The sequence below is a fragment of the Mus caroli genome, unplaced genomic scaffold (genome assembly GCF_978045245.1).
Source record: "Mus caroli unplaced genomic scaffold, Mus_caroli_1 scaffold_20, whole genome shotgun sequence".
NCBI lineage: Eukaryota > Metazoa > Chordata > Mammalia > Rodentia > Muridae > Mus > Mus caroli.
This window is the reverse complement of record NW_028227275.1, coordinates 53,988,968-53,999,718: the sequence shown is the minus strand read 5'-3', so window position 1 is coordinate 53,999,718 and position 10,751 is coordinate 53,988,968. Positions and strand designations below refer to the sequence as shown.

At 42.1% G+C, this 10,751-nt stretch overlaps 1 non-coding gene and 1 pseudogene across 1 annotated transcript; one reads left to right on the top strand and one right to left on the bottom strand.

Moving 5' to 3' along the window:
- Positions 1-2,667: 2,667 nt before the first annotated feature.
- On the bottom strand, positions 2,668-2,743 carry Trnak-cuu (transfer RNA lysine (anticodon CUU)). The gene has a single exon. It is a non-coding gene; the product is annotated as a tRNA-Lys (tRNA).
- A 293-nt stretch (positions 2,744-3,036) lies between these two features.
- On the top strand, positions 3,037-3,262 carry LOC147000192 (cytochrome c oxidase assembly factor 5 pseudogene; annotated as a pseudogene).
- The last annotated feature ends 7,489 nt before the right edge of the window (positions 3,263-10,751 follow it).

Sequence of the window (10,751 nt, the reverse complement as noted above, 5' to 3'; positions counted from 1 at the left end):
CTGGGAGTAATTTGAACTGTGTTGACCTGGCCCAAGAGATTTCAAAGGAGAAGAATTTCAGTATGTGGCATAAAGACTGTTTTTGTGATATTTTGGTGAAGAATGTGGCTACTTTTTACCCTGAGGCTAAGGTGAAGAGACTTGGATTAATTGCATTTCTTGCATTGACAAAGGAAGTTTCAAAAAAGCCCAGCAGAGACTTTGTTCTCTGGTTAAGTCTCACAAAAAGAAGTTTGAACAAGCATAGCAAGCTTAGAAAGGCAAAATATAAAATATATGGTTGGAGTATGAAAGGCATACCAGGAAGTGAAATGGAGCAAAATTCTGTGCTCTAGGAAATAACAGATTAAGGGAGTGGGACCTTGGGGCAAGACCTACCCAGCTAAATTTAGAACCAGGCATGGCGGTACACACCTTTGATCCCATGAGATAGGCATGCTGATCTCTGCATTCAAGGTCAATCTATAGAGCAAGAACCAGGATAGCCAAGCTTAGGCAGTGAAGGATTTAGAAAACATAAAGCTAGTGATAATGTAATAGTACAAGGGGATCATGTTCTAGTTCCTGTAAGCAGCAGAACTCGGCAGCTTCAGCCATGTGGCTCTGGCTCTAGAGTTAAGAATGGAAGGAACTACTGGGAAAATTGATGCTGGTTAGCTGGAGCTAAGGGATTAGCAGTGATTAAGAAGAGACCAGCATCACTGAGGTGAAATCTTCTGGAAATTGTTTTCTGGGAGCACAAAGAAGCTGTGTTCCAGAGATACCCAAGGTTGTACCTCATGCTGCAGCTGGACTTGGTAATGTGTAAGAGTCACTCAGGTGATACTGCTTGTGAAGGAATGAAGGGATCATGGAGAGAAGCTGAGGCTTAGCACTGTGAGAGGCCAGGGAAGGCCATTGGAGAAGGTGAAGCCTCAGCTGTAGTTGATGGCCCAGGACTGAAGGGGTAATGCAAAGGATTTGAGGCTTGGCATCCTGAAGAGAGCCTATGAGAGGCTATTGGTGAAGCCTAGGTGGAGTGGAACACCCCAGTGTATTGAAGATGTCAGTACCATAAGATTATCACCAAGAATAGCAGCTGTAGTGAAGTGGATCAACCTGAGCTTTGAGTGCTACAGAGGGCAGAGCTGGAAAAGTGATGCCAGCCCTTAGGAGGAGTCCAAAAGATCAAGTGGAATCCCAGACACTGAAAGAAGAATCTGTAACATTGAAATTGCTTTGGAGACTCAAAGATGTTAAAGATGCCAAAGCCATGGGATACATGTTGAGGAAAGCTGCTAACGGGGAGTAGAACCAGCCCAGGAGAAAGCAGTTTGTTGCAGTCAACAAAGATGAAAAAGGAGTGGATCTCTGAAGAGCGCTTTGACATCAGCCATGAAGATGCAGAGTTTGGAGTTTGCCCAGCTGGTTTCCTGCCTTGCTTTGGGGATTACAGTTAATTAAGTTGAATGAATCTCAGAAGAGACCCTGAACTTTGGACTTTTAAACTTGTTGTGACTGCTTTAGACTATGAGGACTTTGAAAGTTGGACTAAATGCATTTTGCATTATGCTATGTTTCAGTATGGCCCCCATAGACTCATGTTTTTGAACAAGTCTATGGGGACCAGGGAGTGGAATGTGATGGTTTGTATATCCTTGGACCAGGGAGTGGCACCATTTGAAGGTGTGGCCTTGTTGGAATAGGTGTGACCTGGTTGGAATGGATGTGTCACTGTGGGTATGGGTATAAGATCCTCACACTAGTTGCCTGGAAGTCAGTCTTCCATTAGCAGCCTTTGGATGAAGACATAGAACTCTTAGCTCCTCCTGCGACATGCCTGCCTGGATACTGCCATTCTCCCACCTTGATGATAATGGACTGAACCTCTGAACCTGTAAGCCAGCCCCGATTAAATGTTGTTTTTTATAAGACTTGCCTTGGTCATGGTGTCTGTTCACAGCAGTAAAACCCTAACTAACCCAAAACATTAGCTACTCTATGATCTAACTATATTACTCTTGGGTGTACACATGAAGGAATCTATGTCAGCATCCCAGAGAAAAACTTATATATCCCTATTTATGGAGACCATATGCACAATCCCCCAATACAACCAACCTAGGTAGCAGTTGACAGCTGAATGTATAGAATACATGTGGGACTGAAGAGGTTGCTCAGTGTTTGAGCACTTGCTGATTCTCCAAGGATCTAGGCTTGGTTCCCAGTACCCACATGATGGTTTACAACCATCCATAACTCCAGTTACAGAGTATCTGGTGCCCTCTTTTGACCCCCAAAGAGACCAAACACACCTGAAGTGCATATAAATACATGTAACCTCCCCTCCCCAGCCTGAAACCTGTTTGCTCAGGTTTCAGTGTTAGAGAGCATCAGGGCAGAACTTGCCGCCCTGTCGTCCTGCCACTCCCACTGCCTGCCTCCTAGCTATTCTGGAGCCATCACATGTTCACCTGCAACCTTACTCCAAGATGATTTGGCAGGAACTGGGCCCCTTCCCCTCCTTCATAACTCGGTGCACGAATTAGTAAAATTGAGCTTTGATCAGAATTTTTGTCTTAGCTACATCTTTCTCTCGTCTGCCTAGCTCCCTCTTCTCTTCCAGGATTCCAGGATGCCTTCCCAGAACAGAACCCAGACATGTGAGCTGCTGGCCGAGCACAACACTGGCGCACAATGTGGGGCTCAAACCCACAACCCTGAGATTAAGAGTCTCATGCTCTACCGACTGAGCTAATGTCCCAAAAAGCAGAGAGAAATTTCATGAGTGCCATGTTTTGTTCTCTCTGGGCTTTACAACAGAAGTACTCTGCCCCTTTTGTATCTTGTCTAATGTCTGGTGAACCAATCTGTTCTCGTGTTCAATTCATGTATGTTCGTGTCCAGTCTGTATGAATGAATGTTCTATGTTTTATGTTGGATAATAAAGATGGCTAAAAAAGTTTATTTGCGAGTGGACATGTCCCACACCCTTCTGGGTGGTGCGGGATGACTGAGGGCAGTGATCCAGTGTGGTGAGGGCGGTGGGTCCTCGCCATGCCCCGGTATTATGAGGACAAGCCGGAGGGTGGAGTGTATGTGGGCATGAAGGAGGATCTGGGTGCATGTCTGCTGAAGTCTGCCTGTGTGCTCCAGGAAGGAAAATCCCCATAGCAGTGTTTGAAGGAAGGCAATTGTAGGCAATTTGCAGTATTCCTTTTTTGAATGTAAAAAATCAATGCTGGATGCCAGATCAAGATTCAGAGGGAGAAAAGGATATTGATAACATGCTGAACGCTGTTGTGTCCGGCCAGCAGATCACAGCCTGGGTTCTAGCCTGGAAAGGCATTTTGGAAACCTGGAAGAGAAGAGGGGCTAGGCGGCGAGAGAAAGAAATGTAGCTAAGACTGCATTCTGATCAAAGCTCAATTTTACTTTTTCAGACACTCAGTTATAAAGGAAGGGGGAGGGAACACGATATCCTGCCAAGTAACTCGGGGTCCAGTAGCAGGACGAACACGTGTGTGCCTCCAAGCAGCAAAGCGACACGGTCCAGCAGTAGGCGTGGCAGGACGAATAAGCAGGAAACTCCACCCTTGAGCAAGCAGGTTCCATGCTGGGGAAAGGGAGACCACATCTCCTCCCATTTGTTAACAAAAAAAGAAAAAAAAGAAAGGGCTGGCCTGAGGCAGAAAAATTATCTATGCTCAATAGTTCTGCCTGAGTTCTTAGGGCTAAAGAAAAAAACCCTGTTTCCGTGGGTTTCCCTAACTTTTCTAATGGTAAACTGTATCTGGCTAAGACTGTCCTTATTATCCTAGTAAACCACTAACAGAATAGCGCTGAGCTGTAGGCTCTGACTTTATAATGCTTATTAGTGCTGAATAGGTAACTTCCTGGTTGCAATTTAAGTAGGGCGTTGGAACCCTGGATAAGTTTGACTGAACAAATTTGAAATACGGTTTATTAAGAATAACACTGAGTTGATTTTCCTCCGCAATTTTGGATGACAGGCAGGGAAACAGGGAGAAGGGGTAAGACCGGCTCCTTAGTACAAGGCCAATTGGCTTTTTTATTTGGGTGGGAGGCAGTGAAGGGCTTGCCCTTTCGACAGTACGGTCTCCAACCTCTCTCCCCCCTATTAATTAAGTTTAATAAGGCAACGCTTAACTGAGGTGATCAAATGATTTTCTCATCCGTAGATGAGTGGGCCTTTAACCTTGGCTTGGGTGGACATTGACCCGATTCCTCCCGTGGGTGCTATCACGACCCACATCTGTGGCCCTTGGTATCTTTTGGGGAGGGGAGGCAGAGCCTTAGGTATTTTTGGTTTTTAGCTGGAATCAGATACCAACCTCCTTCAAACCAGGTGTGTCGCACAGGGAACTCAGAAACGGTCAAGCTGGACCTTCCCCTGCAGTAATCTCCTGCGCCAAGCAGTAGCCATACTGTATTCGTATGATCACGAAGCAGTACGTGTAGTTCTGAGTCCTGCGCAGTCTCTAAAGAAGACTTGTCAACCTCAGATTTAGCAAGGCCTAGACAAGAATTATGTCATTAGTAACACCACGAATTGTGGCTAAAATAGGAGCTGGAAGTCTTTCCTCCTCATCCCTGTTATTCCCATCGCCTGAGGAACTAAGGACACCTTGCAGTAACAGCATGGGTGAAAAGCCAGAGGCCAGCTATGGGACTAAGTCCATCTCTATCTAAATAAGAACTAATCTCTGTAAATATTAGAAATTTCTACTTCCCTAGCTCTCTTGGTAAATCTAAATTCTACCTCAGACTGAAAGCCACCTGTGTGCTCTTGGGGGAGGTGAAGGTATGCCTGCAGGTCCAGCCGGAGAATGTAGATTGACCTGCTTGAAAAAAAGAAAGAGATCTAGACAATGAGAAAGTAGCAATGCAAATTTTCTTTTTGGAGAAGTCCAGGTACTTATTCAGATGCAAATTGTAAAGCTAAAGCTAGTCTCCGGCCTCCTGTGGGGGAGCTGGCTTAGAGAGTAGCAGGAAAACAGCTTTTCTGGGAGCTTCAGTTTCCAGCTGAATTTTAAGCAAAAGAGGAATTTTAGTCCTCAAGGTGATACTTATAAGAAGATTTGGAATGTGTGTTCATCTGACTAATTAATCTCTGTGGCAGCCACCGTGCTCTATCTTTATCTCTTGAAAAAAAACACAAATCGAGCCCCTTCTCCAGATTAGAACCAGATCCGGACCCTTCTATTCGTTAGTCAGGGGGTCCTTTCATTTTATCAATGGATAAGAATTAGAAGTAACTGGATGCCAGTGGCAATCCGCTGCAGACTGACCTTTAATATCAGTTTGCAAAAAGTTTAGGACAAATAAGGCAAGATGAGCCTTTTGTGACCTTGGGGGATATGCTCTGAATTAACTTTGCTAGGTAATTTAGAATATAGGAATCTCTAATAATTGGCCTGAATATTAGACCAGTCTAAGATTGCGTTAGGATGGCTGGTCACACTGAAGAAAAGTGAAAAATCATTATGACTCTATTAAATAACTAATTTTACTAAGTCTGAATATACAGTCTTTGATGAACTATTGCCATAAAGTTAAAAGGCTAGAAGCTAGTCTAAACTGGAAAAATGACAAGCAAGGATGGATCTAAAACATGAATTTAATCTTTTAGTCCTTTTAATCAGGACACTGAGTTAACTTACCTGTCAGCTCGGCACACGAATTACTAATATGCTTCTGTAGCGTTCTGTGGAGAGAACCTGTTTTCTCTTTCCTAATAAGGTAGCTGTTTTAGGATCAATCTATAAGCCAATAAGTAGACCCTTTTAAGATACTAAAAAGCATTTATTAAATTTGACATTTTAATCTCAAATTTTGAAAATAAAGGTATGTTTTAAATAGTGTGCATGGGAATGCACTAAATAGTATATATGGGGATACAATTTCTCTCTTTTTTGTCTTTTAAGAGGTTAAAGTTTAAAATTTCACAATATCTAACCTTTTGAATTAATAACTTGTTGGACAAAACATTTTAAATACTTGGCTGTAAAGGGGCAGTGACTAACTGCACTTTCAATCATTTTTCTTAAGGAGCGGTTGTAACTAGAAAGCTTGAAAAGTTATTAAGAGTCACAGGTGCATAATTTATTTATTTATTATCTAGGAATATGTATAAGGGATTGTAAATTTGAGAATTAATAGTATCTGAGGGACAAACAATTTTAAGTAATTATGAGCTCAGAGATATAACATTGACTATTAATATACAAATTAAGGTTTGATTGTTCAGAATTTTAAAACACCATCTACAGCACACAACTAGATTATTTGTGCTGGAATAGGGGCAACTGTGTGTCTTAAGACTCCGCCCCACAGCAGCTAGTTGGGCCCACATGGGCCAACGATTGGCTGGGAGGATGAGAAAAATGACTTTACAATAATGTTTTTTCTGGCCAAAGAATTGTCTTGGGCACAACTAATTTTTAATTACCAATTAACAACAATTATAAAAGCTTTCTTTATTTTTTGTAAAACCTTTTGTAGTAAACTAAAACCCTAAGTAATAAAAGGATATTGTCTCTGAATCTTTTGGGTGAGAGCAAGGATTTAAGGTAAACTTCCCTTGAGAAGCATTAGTTAATAAAATACTTTTCACTTAGGAAACAATATATACTGAAAGATTAAAACTTTTGGCTTCTTGTATAGAAGCAGAAACAATAAAAATTTTTCTTACATAATGTAAAGCTATATTAGCCATACCTAGAGGCAAAATTTTCTAGTGATTACCAGTTTACTAGAAGCAAAAATCTTTGAATTTAAGCATTATTTTAAACATCTGAATAGATCTGTAACACTGTTAAAAAGAAATTTTCTTGAACACAGGGAAAAACTTTTTTAGGCATTGTTTGCAAAACAAAAGAAAGGCCACAAGCCACTCTGGGGCTGCCCAGAGCCCTGTATTGACTCAAATGTAAAATACTTTTTAATCTGAGCATCAATCTTAAATTTGCAGTTAAACTGCAAGCTGTAGTCAATGGAACAATGGCAGTTTTAACCATAATTTTTAAGTTTTTTTTTTTTTTTTGCAAGGTTAGGATAATATCTACAACTTTGGGAAAGCAAAACTTAAGTTTAAAACAATTTATCATCTTTAAAATCAGTATTAGAAGCATTATTATCATATTACGAAGTTTGGATGTCAATTAATACCTATGAATACCTATTAAAGCAAGCTTTAACGCTTTAATAAAGAGGCATTGCTTGAAATCTTATCTTAAATTTTACTATTTAGAATAGGAACCACATTAATCATTATCTAAACTAGAAATATCTTTAGAGACCCAGCCTCTAGGGCTGCCTTATGCCACGTGTCAGAAGGACTCTAAACTTGAGTTATCAAATTTAACATTAACCACCTGTAGCAATGTAACAATTATTAATCTTAACCAACAACTTGTGAGCTGAATGTGAAAACATGTAGAGCACATTTTCAATAAAAAAGAACCAAATGAAGCAGTTAATTTTAGACCAATCAGAGAATATTAATTTTTTGTAGCTACAATCATAGAATAAAAAAGCACTTTACCATTGTCAAACACATTAATCATGAACCATTTATCAGACTTTTTTACTCCGAAACTAAGAGGCTGTGCACTCGCCGCTTTTTCTTAAAATGAATAGTTTTTCCAGCAGGGGCCCTCCTGTCACGTGTCTGGTTCCTGGCTGAAACACGTGGCAGCTCTCGGCTTTGCAGATAAAGTTTTTTTTATACCATCTTTATTATCCAACATAAAACATAGAACATTCATTCATACAGAATGGACACGAACATACATGAATTGAACACGAGAACAGATTGGTTCACCAGACATTAAACAAGACACAAAAAGGGTACAGAGTACTCCTGCTATAAGGCCCAGAGAGAACGAAGTATGGCACTTCTGAAATTTCTCTCTGCTTTTTGGGACAATTTCCTCCCTCATGATGCAGTTTGTATAACTGCGGCAATCCGCCTGATTATTAATTTCCTTTTAAAAAACCCTTTCCTTTCTCACGCCTAACAATGTAGCTTTTGCGAGCCACGGCCTACCGCCTGTGCCCAGCTCCTCTTAAGCTTCACTGCTGAACCTAAGTGAACCAGCGCTCGGGTTTAACGCTGTCTCAGCTTAGCCCATACCTTCTCCGGTATGAATTTCCTTTATCATTTAATTATTCCATGTAGCTCCAAACCAGCAGTATCTCTTCCAAAAATCCTTTGCCATTTCTCAGTCCCGAGTTGGTTCGCCAAATGTTGTGTCCGGCCAGCAGATCACAGCCTGGGTTCTAACCTGGAAAGGCATTTTGGAAACCTGGAAGAGAAGAGGGGCTAGGCAGCGAGAGAAAGAAATGTAGCTAAGACAGCATTCTGATCAAAGCTCAATTTTACTTTTTTCAGACACTCAGTTATAAAGGAAGGGGGAGGGAACCCGATTTCCCGCCAAGTAACTTGGGGCCAGTAGCAGGACGAACACGTGTGTGCCTCCAAGCAGCAAAGCGACACGGCCCAGCAGTAGGCGTGGCAGGACGAATGAGCAGGAAGCTCCACCCTTGAGCAAGCAGGTTCCATGCTGGGGAAAGGGAGACCACAGAACGCAAGATGAAAGTCACCCAGGATTTTCCATGGTCCTTAACAGAAAAGAACCAAATGTGAAGCACAGCAGCTGCCGTATCTCTTCCACCTCTGGGCCAGGTGTTCCTCCCAAGGACACCAGAGAAAATGGATCAGTACTGTTTCTGAATGAGTCTGTTGGCTGAAGTAATTTATAGAAGATCTATGGGACTAAACAACTATGGGCTAAGAATGTGTTTTGGGAATTGCCTAATGGAGAGATTATGTTCAAGGATGACTCTTCGATCAGATTATACAGTATGTGCATTCAGGGGGCCATGATGAGATCGGCATAGATAGTGACACAGATAGTGACTCCTCCAACTCTTTTTTTCTATTTCTTGGTTTCAATTTTAGGCCAACCCCCTCCTCATAAAGGGGTGAAATCAGCCATAGTCCACATCCTCAAGATCTGGGTGGGCTCCAAAAGGAAAGCATGGGCTGGCCCACCAAGCCACACCCTGCTGAAGGACGCTGGCCTTCCTAGGTCATATGCTCCTGCTCCATCCTTGGTGATCTTGGCTAGATCCTGGTTGTGTGTACTGTGCTGACACCATGCACAACCACATAGGATAAATTAAATCATCCCTAAACACTGGAATGCAGCAAATGGACACAACAGATGTTCACTCTAGATAGCAAATGTCAATGACATGAAGTGGCTGGGAAAGTTTAGAATCCTTAACATATTATTTTGATCACTTAACACAGTAGAAAGCCATCAGGGCACTAAATCTTCAGTGTGATTCTTGCTATTGAACAGAGTCACTATAGCTTCTATATTGTTCTGTAGTTCACTGGGGCTAAAGCAGTCAAGAACTGGGAAGTTCATTTGCTGTTTTAAAAGTTTTTAAAGCTGTGAGAATTCACTGAGGTCTGCTCTATGTACTGCCCCCACTGGGAGTGGGAGGTACTGCACCCTTGTGCTCTGTGTACTGCCTCCACTGGGAGTGGGAGGTACTGCACCCTTGTGCTCAGTGTACTGCCCACACTGGGAGTGGGAGGTATTGCACCCTTGTGCTCAGTGTACTGCCCTCACTGAGAGTGGGAGTACTACACCCTTCAGTCCTGCCACCTATGTCCCAAGTTTGGTGTCTGTGTGCAGTGTGGAGGAGTGCACCTCCTGCATGCTAGGTGTGGGAAGCCACACCTCCCACTAGTGCTTCAATTTCAACAGAGAGTGAAATGTGTTTGTATGAAATGCCTCCATTTGAGTAGATATAGCTTTATTTGGAAAAAGTCACATGTCTCATAATTGGACTTTGATTTAGACAATCCCATGGAGTTTAGAGTGTTCGTGGAGCATGCAGCACCACTCTCTACTTCCAGAACAGTCTCATCCTTTCCAGAAATGTAACCACTGGTTAGCACTCTGCCCCCTTCCCTGCTATTCCAGATCTATTAGATGAGTGGAACTATATAGTCCCATCTTTTCTGAGTCCTGTTACCAAAATCGACAGGTTTATTCACATGTAGCATCAGTCTGCAGTGTAGTTCTGCTGAGTAGCATCCACAGTAGACAGACGCTGTGTATTTCTCCATCAAGCAGATGAGCTCTGAACTGTTTCTACTTTGGGGCTTTTAACTAATGCCATGAACGTTTCAACTCCAGGGTCGTATCATGACGGCCTCAATTATATTTTCTACAATGATTTTACCATATTTCATGCTGTCATGGGATCTAGGTTCCAGCACCCCTGACTATCACAACTGCTCATATTGCTGAAAACCATTCTGCTTGTTATGAAGAGGCATCTATTGGATCTTGGTTGCATTTCTCTAGTGTCTAATAACCTGAGCATTTTTTCATGTGTTCATTGGCTCTCTATGCTGCCTTTGCATAATATAAAAGAACTTCTGGGGGAATCACCATCCCTGACCTCAAGTTGTATTACAGAGCAATAGTGATAAAAATTGTATGGTACAGGTACAGCGACAGACAGGTAGATCAATGGAATAGAATTGAAGACCCAGAAATGAACCCACACACCTATGGTCACTTGATCTTTGACAAGGGAGCTAAAACCATCCAGTGGATAAAAGACAGCAAATGGTGCTGGTTCAACTGGTGGTCAACATGTAGGAGAATGCAAATTGATCCATTCTTATCTCCTTGTACAAAGCTCAAGTTCAAGTGAATCAA